Raw genomic sequence first — 15,409 nt, 5'->3', positions numbered from 1 at the left:
GTGTGTGTGTGTGTTGTCCTTAGCGTACGTTAGTTTAAGTTCAAAATCGTTCAAATGGCTCTGAGCTCTATCGAACTTAACATCTGAGGTCATCAGTCCCCTGTCCCCTAGAGCGTAGAGCTACTTAAACCTAACTAACCTAAGGACATCATACACATCCATGCCCGAGGCAGGATTCGAACCTGCGACCGTAGCAGTCGCGCGGTTCCGGACTGAAGCACCTAGAACCGCTCGGTCACCGCGGCCGGCTAGTTTAAGTTAAATTAAGTAGTGTGTAAGACTAGGGACCGATGACCTCAGCAGTTTGGTCCCATAGGAACTTATCACGAAGGCAAATGACTCTCTGGAATTTCGCATGTGGACAACGAATGGTCATGAAACATTCTATGGACATACAAAGCCCATTTCCATCTCCAAGGACATATCAATACACAGAATATATGCAACAGAAATACCGCACAGACATCAACCAGTATCACTTCTTTCTGCAAATGTGAGTGTGTGGTGTGAGTTGACGGCATCATTTATGGTAATGTACTTTTTCTGCGAATACTATTACCAGTACCTTCACTGATAAAAGCCGTGAGAGACTTTTGTGCACCAACGTCACTGCAACCCTTCGACAGACTGGATGTGTGGGTAGGATCATTTTCATGCAAGATGGCGCTCCTCCGCACTTTGCACAGCCAGTGAAGTGGTAGCTGCAGAAGCACTTCACAAATGCTAGAATTATCGGCCGTAGTTTCCCTGTAACCTGGTCCTCCAGGCACCTGATCTCAATATGTGATTTCTAAGGTAAAATGTAAATGTAAAATGTTAAGCAAAGTAACTTTATATGGGTATTTGGCTGCAATTTTATTAAATAAAAATGTGGTTTCTGTCTGCAGGGTTATCTGAAAGTTTTCGTGTTCAGTGCTCCTTTTATGAACGTAGGTGAATTGAAGGCACGCATTGGACAACATTCTAAACATGACTACCAGAGAAAACGGTGCACAGCATGTGGCAGTTACAAACCGATGTTGCTTTTCATGCGATATTTCGCCTCAGGACAATTAAAAACCGATTTCTCTCTTATCCAATGTTGTATTGCCTTGCCATGAGGGATGAAATTACGACAAATTACCACAGTGTCACAACTGTCGACTGTTGAACTTGTGCAGTCACATACTTTGAACATTGCACAGGTCCTTTTTTTTTTTTTTTATCGGTCTACTGACCGGTTTGATGCGGGGCGCCACGGGCTCCTCTCCTGTGCCAACCTTTGAAAATTACCCCCTCAATTATTTGCTGGATGTACTCCACTCTCTGTCTTCCTATACAGTTTTTACCCTCTACAACTCCTTCTGATACCATAGGAGTCATTCCGCTAAGTCATAACTGCTGTGTTACCATCCAGTCATTCTTCTTGGCAATTTTTTGTACACACACCTTTCCTCTCCGATTCTGCTGAGAACCTCTTCATTCCTTACCTTATCAGTCCATGTAATTTTCAACATTCGTATGGAGCAACCACATCTCATATGCTTCGATCCTCTTCTGTTTCAGTTTTCCCACAGTCCCTGTTTCATTACCATACAATGCTGTGCTCCAAACGTACATTCTCAGAAATTTCTTCCTCAAATTACGGCCTATGTCTCATGCTAGTAGACATCTCTTGAACAGGAATGCCCTTTTTGCCATTCCTAGTCTGCATTTGATGTCCCATATTCTCCGTCCATCATTGGTTACTTTGCTGTTTGGGTAATAGAATTCTTTAACTACTGTAAGTAGGCTGTTTAAGTTTTTTTTTTTTTTTGGTAACGCCGCCGCCACGTAGCGCTCTGTATGAAAATCACTGGCTGTACCGTGTGCAGTCGGTGGCTGGTTGGCACTGTTGTAATACTCGCCATTGTAGTGTTGGGCAGCGGCAGCTGGATGCTAACAGCGCGTAGCGTTGCGCAGTTGGAGGTGAGCCGCCAGCAGTGGTGGACGTGGGGAGAGAGATGGCGGAGTTTTGTAAATTGTAAGACTGGATGTCATGAACTATCATATATATTTTGACTATTAAGGTAAATACACTGTTTGTTCTCTATTAAAATCTTTCATTTGCTAACTATACCTATCAGTAGTTAGTGCCTTCCGTAGTTAGAATCTTTTATTTAGCTGGCAGTAGTGGTGCTCGCTGTATTGCAGTAGTTCGAGTAACGAAGATTTTTTGTGAGGTAAGTGATTTGTGAAAGGTATAGGTTAATGTTAGTCAGGGCCACTCTTTTCTAGGGATTATTGAAAGTCAGATTGCGTTGCGCTAAAAATATTGTGTGTCAGATTAAGCACAGTCGTGTATAAATTGTTCTAAGGGGACGTTTCATACTACTTCGTGACCATCAGTGATGACGTTAAGTTTGTCGTTGTTTTCATTTCTGCTTCGGAAGCCTTCGGCAGCCAATTGTAATATTTGTTCAAAATTTAAGCGGTGACGGGATTCGAAAATGGGACTGAGGACTCAATGGCTCTCAGCACTATGGGACTTAACATCTGAGGTCATCAGTCCCCTAGAACTTAGAACTACTTAAACGTAACTAACCTAAGGACATCACACACATCCATGCCCGAGGCAGCATTCGAACCCGTGACCGTAGCGGTCAGCGGTTCCAGACTGAAGCGCCTGGAACCGCTCGGCCACCCCCGCCAACGACTGAGAACTTCTTGATTGTTAATCAAAACGCTTACCTGTTTTTAAATCCTATTTTTTTCGTTATAGTTCGTTGCATTCGTTTGGGGCAGACATCCCATGACAGCCGTTCAAGTTCATCGTTGATCCATTCACTCTGTTTTGTATTACAGAGGGCAACTAACCCTCTTGCCGAACACTCCGAGGTACCGTGCCAGGGTAGCTGAGAGCGTTAACGAGCTGCTTCCTGGAATCGGGTAGGTGCGCCAGTCCCCGATCGAATCCGCCCGGCCGATTAACAACGAGGGTGGGTGTGCTGGTCAGCCTGGGTGTGGTTTTTAGGCGCTAGGTGAATACCGGGATGGTCCCCACGTTCCGCCTCACTCACAGGCGTCGCAGACATTTGACACACGTTCGCACTATTTCACGCTTCACACTAGATGCAGACTGCTGTGGTACACTGATTCCGTCGCTGGGGGTACAGGGTGGCGGCAGGAAGGACATCCGGCCACCCCTCACACCAACCTTGCCAAATCCCTTCTAACCACGCCGTCCCTTCGATCGCTGCGGGACTATTGCGTAAGCGAAAGAAAGAAAGAAAGAACTGATATACTGGTCCCTTACTTTCGACTCGCAAAATACACCCCGCCAGACCACCTCCGACCCAGAAGTCTTCAAAATTCGCCTCCTGCACCCCACCAGTGTTTCCGACCGACCGCTCCACGCCAGTAAATTGTTTTTACTTGCAGACCTTTTTGGGCCAACAGCCTTCAGAGTAGTAAGGAGGCGCTGCAAATTTCATTACGCCTGGATGACACACGTAACTAACGTGACGCCACTACTTGTGGCCTTCTGCAGTGGCTCCGTGAGCTATCGTTCACACAGCACACCACAAATTCTACGTGGTAGTAAACTCCCAGTATGGCGTCAGCTGAAATATTATGGGCGGATGTCAGTGATCTAGTGCAGGTTATAGCGTTAGAACTATGACAAGAATTAAACGCAAGTAAGACGAAACCCAAATGTTCGATCCGAAAATAGATTTCAAGCAGGGATAAATCAGTGGCCGCAAACACATTTACAAAAGAAATAACACTCGAGACGAAAATTCTGTTTCATACGGCATATCAACCAACAACTGGTATGTACTTATAATATTCAGACACACAACTGTTCTTGGATGTTAGAAACTCATTGTGTTCGTTGTTGTAGACATCCAGATTAACAAAGTTTCAGTTTAAGAGCACATAGTCCACAATTCATGCAGTTCTTGGTCTCATAAATCTCGTTTATGCGACTCACGTTTTTGGTTACAAATTGGTTATTTATTCATCCAAATACATCTTTGGGGTGCTAATATTGTACGTACAGACACGCAAAGACACACACAAACACACACACACATTCCTACAGCAGTGTTCTTGTAGATCCAGAATCTGCGAAAGTGTGTGTACCAGCCGATCACTCTTATGAAAACACACTCAAATCAGAAGGAATACAGCAGCAATTCCTCCACCACAACCGCGGTAGAATGTCAGTGTTAACTGATACACGGACAAGAGCCGCTCGGCTTCATCTAATCAAACAAGGCCCATTACTTCTAAAGAAGATATTTTTACAAATATCGAAACCTAGCTCGAGGGCTAATAAGCCCTTAATTTGCAACAAATTGGCTGATTTTTCAGCCTCTTCGTATCTGTGTCTCTTTTGATTTTCCATACGTACATAAAGATAACTGGTATGATCTCAGACATATATCTGAAATACCTGGAGCACCAGTAGCTGTAATAATTATTTTGTTTGTAAACTTTTCCCAATACCATTTTTAGAGAAGATTTCATTTATAATTGATGGCAGTGAATGGAAAGATACACAACGGGGCACTGAGTGAAGAGGATTTCAGAGTGATATCCCTGTAAGAATGAGATCTTGCAGTCATGTAGTTGCTAAATTAAAATAGAATTTTTTTGTGTGGACCAACAGTCTCTACTTGTTTAAAAAGAAAACATGATCCGTAGTAGACTGTAATGTAGATGATCTTTATTTAAAGAGTAAGATTAACTCATATCGACAACTTGTCATTTTCAAGGAAATGTGTAACATTACGTGTTACATGTTGTAATTATCAAATTATTTTTCACTACAAGTGAAGGAAGACAATATATTCCATCTTTACATTGTTAATGGGTCCAAACTAACGTGACAATGTTTTTCTTTCCCCCCTCTCTCTCTTTCTCTCTCTCTGTATTTCTCTCTCCCCCCCCCCCCTCTCTCTCTCTCTCTCTCTCTCTCTCTCTCCCTCTCTCTCTTTCTCTTTTAACTTGTCACGTTAGTGTTTCTCCATTCACAACATAAGGATGGAATGCAAAGCCTATTCTTTATGTGCAGTGAAAAATAATTTGACAATTATGACTTGTAACACATAATATTGTACATGTGCCTAAGAATGAGAAGACATTGAAATCAACTAAACTCACGATTTAAATTTATATCGTCCACATTACAGCCTCCTACGGACCATTTTTATTAAAAATGATACTGCAGGGCGACTGTAGACGTCCTCCAGTATTCTGCAACCAGGAAATACGAACTTTAGCGGGCATGACCTTAGTGAAAGAAGCCTTAAAAGCAATAGACGAGCGTAATGTAGCATCGAATCGAGAGCCGCATAAATTAACGACACTCTTTCAGTAGCAAAATATTGACTAAAAAAATCCAGAGGGAGCTTCGTCAAAAGAAATGAGAAAACTTGTTGCTCTAGCAAGCAAACAGTCGAGAAATGTATTGCTTTCAGAAGTGCTCGGCAGCAGTTCTGGGCCGAAATTCTGTGCTGTTGAACGACGCGACGTCAGAGATGTGGCATGAGTGGGAGAGGGTTGAGGGGGGGGGGGGGGGGGGGGGAGAGGGGATGGTGGCAGGCTGGCAGGCAATAAGAGGGTGGCAGCACCGGCGATGTGGGGGCGGGTCTGCAAGCTGCGGAGAGCTCGCTGCACTCGACAGCTAGAGGCACTCGTAAAGAGGCCAGCCGACGACGTTGCCACAAAAGATGTTGCAGTGCATCAGAAAGTACTTTCTACGGCGCATTCTAAGGCTGAATGTGTTTGCCAGACGTAGAAGAGGAAGCTCTAACTGCCCGTTAGCTGAAGGAGTCTTTGAGAATGTCCGTGGTTCCCCCCATAAGAGAGGAAAAAGCCTAAGACACGATCGTTTGAAAGAGATGGGTTTACCCCGCAAAGCAGCAGTCATTACGGAACGTAGGTATGTGGTTTGGAAAGTTGCAGCAACTTTAAAAACCCACTAAAATACGGCACTGTTGTAGGAGAACTACAGTGTCATACTGAAAGGTAGCTGTATACGCCAAAAACATTTACAACCCGTGGGTCGTGTAGTAGGCGACTTCTGCACACGTCAATAAATAATTGTCACTCCTCTACCTTCTGAGATCGAGTGCCATGACAGTGATCGATGTCTCCCCTGACCTCATAGCACATGCGGTGTGTTTCAGATGTGTACAAGTTCTCCTTGCTGCCTGCCTGTTGCTACCTCCGCCGCAACCATTAAAGCACCTCAACAGCCTGTGCGGAGACACAAGGGTACATGAGAAATGAAGGACAGAGGTTAAAAAAGGCCAGTTCGGGTTTCCGCAAACCCGGCAAGCTACACGGGACCCGGTCAACCTTCTGCACCTGTCAGTCCAGCGTGAGAAGTTAGGTATTTGTTTGCATAGGTACTTTCAATGCAGCTCATTTGTCATAACGGTGGGAGGCAAAACAAATAAACCAGAGTTAAAAGAGACTGAGGAGAAATTGGAATTTGGGGAATGTATACTAGTCACGAAACGGCGCCCAAATCCAGCAGAGGAAACGTTTTCGTATGTTTATGAGGCTACTTCAGAGAAACAGGTAGGCATCTCGCAATTCAAGGTGTATAAAAAGTAACTATGCAATCATTTGGGAACCATACTGTCTTATTAATGTTTGTAAATTTGAACAACAGTTAGTTTCTTCACTCCATAAATATTTTGAACAAAGACTGACAAGCTCGTGGACATGTAGGGTGAGGATTTCAGACAATCGGACAATGTACGGGATTCCTAAATTTAGGCCAAACATTGAATGAAGTAGGAGGAAATATGGCTCAGTAGATATTAAAAGCAACATTTTCGTGGTATGCAGCGTTGATGTTGTGGTGGTCTTCAGTCCTGATACTGGTTTGTTGGAGCTCTCCATGCTACTATATCCTGTGCAAGCATCTTCATCTCCCAGTACGTACTGCAGCCTACATCCTTCTGAATATGCTTAGTGTATTCAGTTCTTGGTCTCACTCTACGATTTTTACCCTCCACGCTGCCCTCCAGTACTAAATTTATGATCCCTTGATGAATCAGAACATGTCCTACCAACCGATCCCTTCTTCTAGTCAAGTTATGCCACAAACTCCTCCCCAATTCTATTCAATGCCTCCTCATTAGTTATGAGATCTACCCATCTAATCTTCAGCATTCTTCTGTAGCACCACATTTCGAAAGCTTCTATTCTCTTCTCGTCTAAATATTTTATCGTCCATGTTTCACTTCCATACATGGCTACACATCATACAAATACTTTCAGAAACGACTTCCTGACACTTAAATCAATACTCGATGTTAACAAGAATCTCTTCTTCAGAAACGGTTTCCTTGCCATTGCCAGTGTACATTTTATATCCTCTGTACTTCGACCATCATCAGATATTTTGCTCACCAAATAGTAAAACTCCTTCACTCCTTTCAGTGTCTCATTTCCTAATCAAATTACCTCAGCATCACCCGACTTATTTCGACTACATTCCATTATCCTCGTTTTACTTTTGCTGATGTTCATCTTATACCCTCCTTTCAAGAGACTGTCCATTCCGTTCAACTGCTCTTCCAAGTCCTTTGCTGCCTCTGACAGAATTACAATGTCATCGACGAACATCAAAGTTTTTACTTCTTCTCCATGGATTTTAATGCCTACTCCGAACTTTTCTTTTGTTTTCTTTACTGCTTTCTCAATATACAGGTTGAAGAGCATCGGGGAGAGGCTACAACCCTGTCTCACTCCCTTCCCAACCACTGCTTCCCTTTCATGCCCATCGATTCTTATAACTGCCATCTGTTTTCTGTACAAATTGTAAATAGCCTTTCGCTCCCTGTATTTTACCCCTGCCACCTTTAGAATTATAAAGAGAGTATTCCAGTCAACATTGTCAAAAGCTTTCTCTAAGTCTACAAATGCTAGAAACTTAGGTTTGCCTTCCCTTAATCTTTCTTCCAAGATAAGTCGTAGGGTCAGTATTGCCTCACTCGTTCCAAAATTTCTACGGAATCCAAACTGATCTTCTCCGATGTCGGCTTCTACCAGTTTTTCCATTCGTCTGTGAAGAATTAGCGTTATTATTTTGCAGCTATGGCTTATTAAACTGATAGTTCGGTAATTTTCACATCTGCCAACACCTGCTTTCTTTGGGATTGGAATTATTACATTCTTGTTGAAGTCTGAGGGAATTTCGCTGTCTCATACATCTTGCTCACCAGATGGAAGAGTTTTGTCAGTACTGGCTCTCCCAAGGCTGTCAGTAGTTCAATAGAATGATGTCTATTCCCGGGACCTTCTTTCGACTCAGGTCTTTCAGTGCTCTGTCAAACTCTTCACGCAGTATCATATCTCCCATTTCATCTTCATTTACATTCTCTTCCATTTCAGTTTTATTGTCCTCAAGTACATCACCCTTGTATAGACTCTCTATATACTCCTTCCACCTTTCTGCCTTCCCCTCTTTGCTTAGAACTGGGTTTCCATCTAAACTCTTGACATTCATGCAAGTGGTTCTCCTTTCTCCAAAGGCCCCTCTAATTTTCCTGTAGGCAGTATCTATCTTACCCCTCGTCAGATAATCCTTACATTTGTCCTCTAGCCATCCCTGCTTAGCCATTTTGCATTTCCTATCGATCTCATTTTTGAGACGTTTGTATTCCTTTTTGCCTGCTTCATTTACTGCATTTTTGTATTTTCTCCTTTCATCAATTAAATTCCGTATCTCTTCTGTTACCCAAGGATATCTACTAGTCCTCGTCTTTTTACCTACTTGATCCTCTGCTGCCTTCTCTACTTAATTCCTCAAAACTACCCATTCTTCTTCCACTCATTCCTGTCAATTGTTCCCTTACGCTCTCCCCTAAACTCTGTATAACCTCTGGTATAGTCAGTTTAACCGAGGTCCCATCTCCTTAAATTCCCACCTTTTTGCAGTTTCTTCAGTTTTAATCTACAGTTCTAACCAATAGATTGTGGTCAGGGTCCACATCTGCCTCTGGAAATGTCTTACATTTTAAAACATGGTTCCTAAATCTCTGTCTTACCATTATATAATCCATCTGAAACCTTTTAGTGTCTCCAGGGTTCTTCTAAACCTCCTTTCATGATTCTTGAACCAAGTGTTAGCTATGATTAAGTTATGCTCTGTGCAAAATTCTACCAGGCGGCTTCCTCTTTCATTTCTGAGCCCTAATCCATATTCACCTACTACGTTTCCTCCTCTTCCTTTTCCTCTGTTGAATTCCAGTCACCCATAATTATTAAATTTTCGTCTCACTTCACTACCTGAATAGTTTCTTTTATCTCATCATACATTTCATCAATTTCTTCATCATCTGCAGAGCTAGTTGGCATATAAACTTGTACTACTGTATTAGGCGTTGGATTCGTGTCTATCTTGGCCACAATAATGCGTTCACTATGCTGTTTGTAGTAGCTTACCCGCAATCCTATTTTTTTATTCATTATTAAACCTACTCCTGCATTACCCCTATTTGATTTTGTATTTATAACCCTGTATTCATCTGACCAGAAGTCTTGTTCCTCCTGCCACCGAACTTCACTAATTCCCACTGTATCTAACTTTAACCTATCAATTTCCCTTTTTAGATTTTCGAACCTACCTACCCGATTAAGGGATCCGACATTCCACGCTCCGATCCTTAGAGCGCCACTTTTTTTCTCCTGATAACGACGTCCTCTGGTCGAATGGGGGACTATTTTACCTCCGAAATATTTTACCCAAGAGGATGCCATCATCATTTAATCATACAGTAAAGCTGCATGCCCTCGGGAAAAATTACGGCTGTAGTTTCCCCTTGCTTTCAGCCGTTCGCAGTACCACAATAGCAAGGCCGTTTTGGTTAGCGTTACAAGGCCAGATCAGTCAATCATCCAGACTGTTGCCCCTGCAACTACTGAAAAGGCTGCTGCCCCTCTTCAGGAACTACACGTTTGTCTGGCCTCTCAACAGATACCCCTATCTGTATCGCTGAGGCACGCAAGCCTCCCCACCAGCGTCAACGTCCATGGTTCATAGGGGGGATAGTATGCAACATAGTGAGCAGAAAGCTTAGTATGAAAGAAACACTTCTACTTTCAGACATGTACTTTTTGACTAACATAATACTTCGCATTTTCTAAAAGCCATTTGGGGCATCTAGAATGAACTATTCCGGCCACTTGGAACGAATTCAGCTAACCCGATATAGACATCACGGGAAAAGTAACTAAATATTTATAACTGGTGTCATATGTAGCTGAAACATGCCAAGGTTACAGAAAAAAATATTTACAAAAGGTTACTTGGTTTTGCAGTGTAACAAACATCTTCAGGTGCCGGCTGCTGTGGCCGAGTGGTTCTAGGGGCTTCAGTCCGGAACCGTGCTGCTGCTACGGTCGCAGGTTCGAATCCTGCCTTGGGCATGGATGTGTGTGATGTCCTTAGGTTAGTTAGGTTTAAGCAGTTCTAAATCTACGGGACTCATGACTTCAGATTTTAAGTCCCATAGTGCTTAGAGCCTTTTGAACCATTTGATCCATCTGCAGCTTCTTAGGTAAAAAAGATCTCGACTTTCAGAGATAGTTCTGCTTACTTCAGAAAACCTGTATTAGAGGTGGCTTGATGATTATTCGAATTGAGAATAACCACTACTAGTCGAAAGAGACTGAAGTAGCAGAGAAAACCGTTCATACCTAAATAAAAATATAAGCCCGAAAAGAAAAAAAAATAGACACATAAAATCCACCATTTTCTGGCCGTGTGCTTTTCTTGTGGAATGTGACGTCGAGGAATTCCCGTCTTCAATACTGGGAATGCCCTGTTCTCATGTTCTTCCGGCACTGAGATGGAGCTGACTGTTCCTTGATTTCTAGACGGATAATTGCGTCTGACGGACACAATATTTCGACAACGTACATCGCCGGTATCACAGGTGCTCATGTACTCAGTTTTCACTGCAGCTGCTCGTCGCTTTACACCTCTCGCCTACTCCCATTTAGTCCAACTGCCGGTGTTCCTAGGCTGGGCTAAGCCTGTAGGTCTGCAGTAGAAGTGCACCTTCTGGAACAGAAGCGCTATACGAAGTATGACTAGATGGAAATCCTTGCGCAGACTCGGAGATTCAGGGGACGCTGAAATTACTGAAGGAGCGACGGGATTCCAAGGGCTTCAACTTCTTCGCATTTTCCGTTGGTGGAGGCGACATCAGACACCTTTAACCCGGCAGCGAGCGAACGCTAGCGCGAACGAAAGCGCGGCGTGGGGACGAACCAGTTCGCGGGTGACGTCACAGAGCACCCTGCGACGGACAGTTTTGCGAATGAAGGTGGAGCAGGTAGCTATAAACGGAGGATCATCTCCCACGACGGCTCAGTACATCGAGAACACCTGATTATGTCAGCAGGATGCGTCGGCAAAATATTGTGCCGGCCAGGCACGTAATCAGACTGGAAACAAGGAAAGACTTATGTGAATAGAGCAAGTTTGCCGCGCGGGATTAGCCGAGCGGTCGAGGGGGCTCCAGTCACGGACTGTGCGGCAGGTCCCCGCCAAGGTTCGAGTCCTTCCTCGGGCATGGGTGTGAGTGATTGTCCTTAGGATAATTTAGGTTAAGTAGTGTGTGAGCTTAGGGACTGCTGACCTTAGCAGTTAAGTCCCATAAAATTTCACACACTTTTGAAGAGAGCAAGTTTTCAGAAGTTACTTTTCGCATGAGTAAATGCTTCACGAAACTTTTGTCGCAACACATTTGTAATCTCACCAACTGCGACATAATCGCGTACGCAAACAGTGATCCAATACTTTCAAGTGTTTTTATTCCAGTCTCTCATCACAATATCAATTCTTTAGATGATGACCGGTTTCAGTCCGTATTGACCAACGTCAGGTCCAAAATATATAAATATATACATCTAGTGAGCAGTGTATCTTACAACACGAAACGGTAATATGTGTCACAATATACTGTCATACCACCAGGAAAATGTTCAGATAAAATATGGTATAACGTACCTTTTTGCACCATGTCGCCGGCCGGTGTGGCCGTGCCATTCTAGGCGTTTCAGTCTGGAACCGCGTGACCGCTACGGTCGTAGGTTCGGATCCTGCCTCGGGCATGGATGTGTGTGATGTCCTTAGGTTAGTTAGGTTCTAAGTTACAGGGGACTGATGATCATAGCTGTTAAGTCCCATAGTGCTGAGAGTCATTTGAACCATTTTTACACCATGCCCTAAAGTGATAAGGCCATAATAACATCGCCAAAACATATAAACATAATCAGCATAGCATCGTCACGTAGATCTAAAATAAGGTGTAGAATAGGCCACATCGTCCACCTAGTGATTATTGAAACTGGCTACTGAAGTACAGCAGCAACCAGAAATCTGTTTGCCTACATCCTCCCAAGATGTCGCTTCTGTGAGCTTACTTAGATGTAGTCATCATTTACGCAAAAAACATAATCTGATAAAAGTACACTAGGTAAAATGCATGTAGCAGTCTTATTAAAATTGTTGACTATCATAGAAACCAATTACGATACATTAAGAGATGAATGCAGTTACCCATGTAAAAGTAGGCGCCCACCGATCGCAAGAACTTAACCACTAGAGACTTAGAGGCCTACATAACATCCAGCTGTCATATAGTGATTTTATCTTTCATAAGCAATTTATAGGTTGCCACCTGCAATGTATTACGTATATTAATTGTTGACAGTAAATTCACCATAAAAAAGATCGGACCTATTTTCTTCATATATTTCCTTTTAATAATTTTATATGGGTAACGGCAGTCATCTCTTAATGTATCACAATTGGTTTCCATGATAGTCATCAATTTTAATAAGTCTGCTACATGCATTTTACCTAATCTGCTTTTGTCAGATTATGTTTTATTCGTATGGCCTTATCACTTTAGGATGTGGTGTAAAAAAGGTACGTTATACCATATTTTATCTGTACATTTCTCTGGTTGTATGACAGTATATTGTGATACATATTGCTGTTTTATGTTGTAGGACACACTGCTCACTAGATGTATATATTTATATATTTAAATCTGAGGTTGGTTATTACGGGCTGAAACCGGTCATCGTCTAAAGAATTCATATTGTGATCAGGGACTGTAATTAAAAAAAATTGACATTTGTAATCGATTTCGAGCTTTCGACATCATTCGTCACATCGTCAGGAGATTTCTCTAAGCTTGATGATGACGATGGATGAACTCGTTACTGCGGCAAATCTTCCGTGAGGCATTTACTCAAGAGTATCACAATGAAACATTACAGGTCATATAACTTGACATATGTTGGGTCCGACGCGGAGCGCAGCATATCGTAAACCCTCGTAGCACTTCTAACGTGTTATTTCTAGGCCACAATTCTCTGCAAGTGCTGGTCGCTATTGAGAACGACAGCACGGTTTCTCGGCTCTTGGGGAATGGGAACCATTCTTCCACAAGGAGATAGTGTCCGGTCTCTGTTTAATCTGGCTAGAGCTGAATGTCGTGCCCCAACCGCGCGGATTTCAAAGACATGGTTTCTCACAGGATGGCTGGAATGTCCTGATACTTCTTAGGGAACGAACTCGAAAAAGTATCAGGAGGCAGTATCACTTTTCAGCAGGTACTGCAAACGTTAGCGGAGGTAAAATTGTATTCACAGACGCAGTAACAAAAGTGTCTCCGCAGCTAGTGGAGTACTGCAATTGCAATGCAGTGTGAACTCCGAATTTTTAGTGGAGTAACGAAAGAGATGCAGCTTTTTTCCTGCCACAAAAATTTCAACTTCGTTGACTTTGTAGCGCCACTTTCATTTCATCACTGTCTCCTGGTCGCTGTGTTTCGAACCAAGGAGATTGTATCGCAGTTATTAAGCTACATATTGATCACATACATGAGTTTATAATTGAATATCTTGTAATGGCTCTAGAATTGCTATTGTAAAGGAAGAAGATCCAATAAACTTCGAGAACATGTCTGTCTCTGCTACACAAATTTATATTGTGATTAGAACAGTTAGCAATAAAAGTGAAAGTGGGATAGAAACGCACCAAAGTAACAAAATAGAAGCAAATTACAACAATATTTGAATAAAATGAATTAAAGATAGCTCAGTTTGTAGGTGCAAGCTACATAATTTATTATATTAAAAGCAGCGGACATTTTTGTAGGGGAGCGCCGCGCTGTCTCGTGTGCCGTGACTCCACAGGGAGCAGTAGACAACTGCTCCAATGTTGACCTCCGCAAACCTTCGACGGAGCAAGTTGACTCTAAGAACTCATACGTTATGTTATGTCAAATTATATTATGGTAATGAACCAGGTGAATTAGGTTTGTTATTTGGAAACACTTTATATGACGTTGACTTGGCTGACATAGCCACTTCGCAAATACTATTAATAAACTGCGGCACAGTTTCCCTTGTATGTACATCTGCGCATTGTCAGTACGAACCAGAAATGTCACGTGAGGCACAGTGTTCCAACGTCCACGAGTAGCTAGCTATAATGGGCGCATCATAAACTTGAAGGTCTTTCTATATACAAAACAACTTTGACGTTAACTATAGACTTAGCAGTTAGCGAAAGGAATAAATGGTAGGGGAGTTTTCGTGTGCAGAATATCCTTATTCTGTGCAACAGGCGTTTCCGTTCTATTTAAAATTTAACTTTCATATACGGCCTAGTAAAACGAAACAAACATCGATGGACTGTAGAGGTTAACTTGTGAAAGAAAATAGAAAATCATTAAACGACGTAATAGAAAGCCAAATTTATAACCGCCAACTCCTGTCTATAAATTTAATCCCCCCCCCCCTCTCCCCCGCCACCCTCACTCTTCCTCTTCCACCCGGTGAAGTGAATCACCTCTATGGCTTCATTACCTATTCATTGTTGTCTCTGTGTTTATCCACGTAACCTATAACCCAAGATATACCACTAAGCTTTCTTCTCTACCATTATTTTTAGCACTTTTTCGTTACTTACTCGATTATCCACCTAATGATCACTATTGTTCAGCAGTACCGTATCTGAAAAGCTTCTGTCCCCTTCTTGTGTGTTTATCGTAAACGTTTCTCTGCATATAGTACTACGGTCCAAACAAATACTTAAAAAAAACCATCGTAACACTCAAATTTTGTATGACCTGTTAACATGTTTATCTTGCTCATCCTAACGCAGTGTGAAAACAAGATAATTATAGCAGGCTGATTACTTTAAACCAAATTTCCTTTAAGCATTCCTCTTCCAAAAACGTACTATTGTTCAAGACCCTGTCGTAATACTTTTAAGAAATTCTTGTGTCCAATTTTTGATTACTTCTCCTTAAGTTTTCTTTTCAGCATTCGTTCCACAACTCTTTGTACCTATGCTCAAACGGTATTTTCGCTGCAAATGTGACATCTTCCAGAGATT

Source organism: Schistocerca gregaria, chromosome 4 (assembly GCF_023897955.1).
Source record: "Schistocerca gregaria isolate iqSchGreg1 chromosome 4, iqSchGreg1.2, whole genome shotgun sequence".
Taxonomy (NCBI): domain Eukaryota; kingdom Metazoa; phylum Arthropoda; class Insecta; order Orthoptera; family Acrididae; genus Schistocerca; species Schistocerca gregaria.
The sequence above is the reverse complement of the archived record's forward strand: the minus strand, read 5'-3'. Positions refer to the sequence as shown.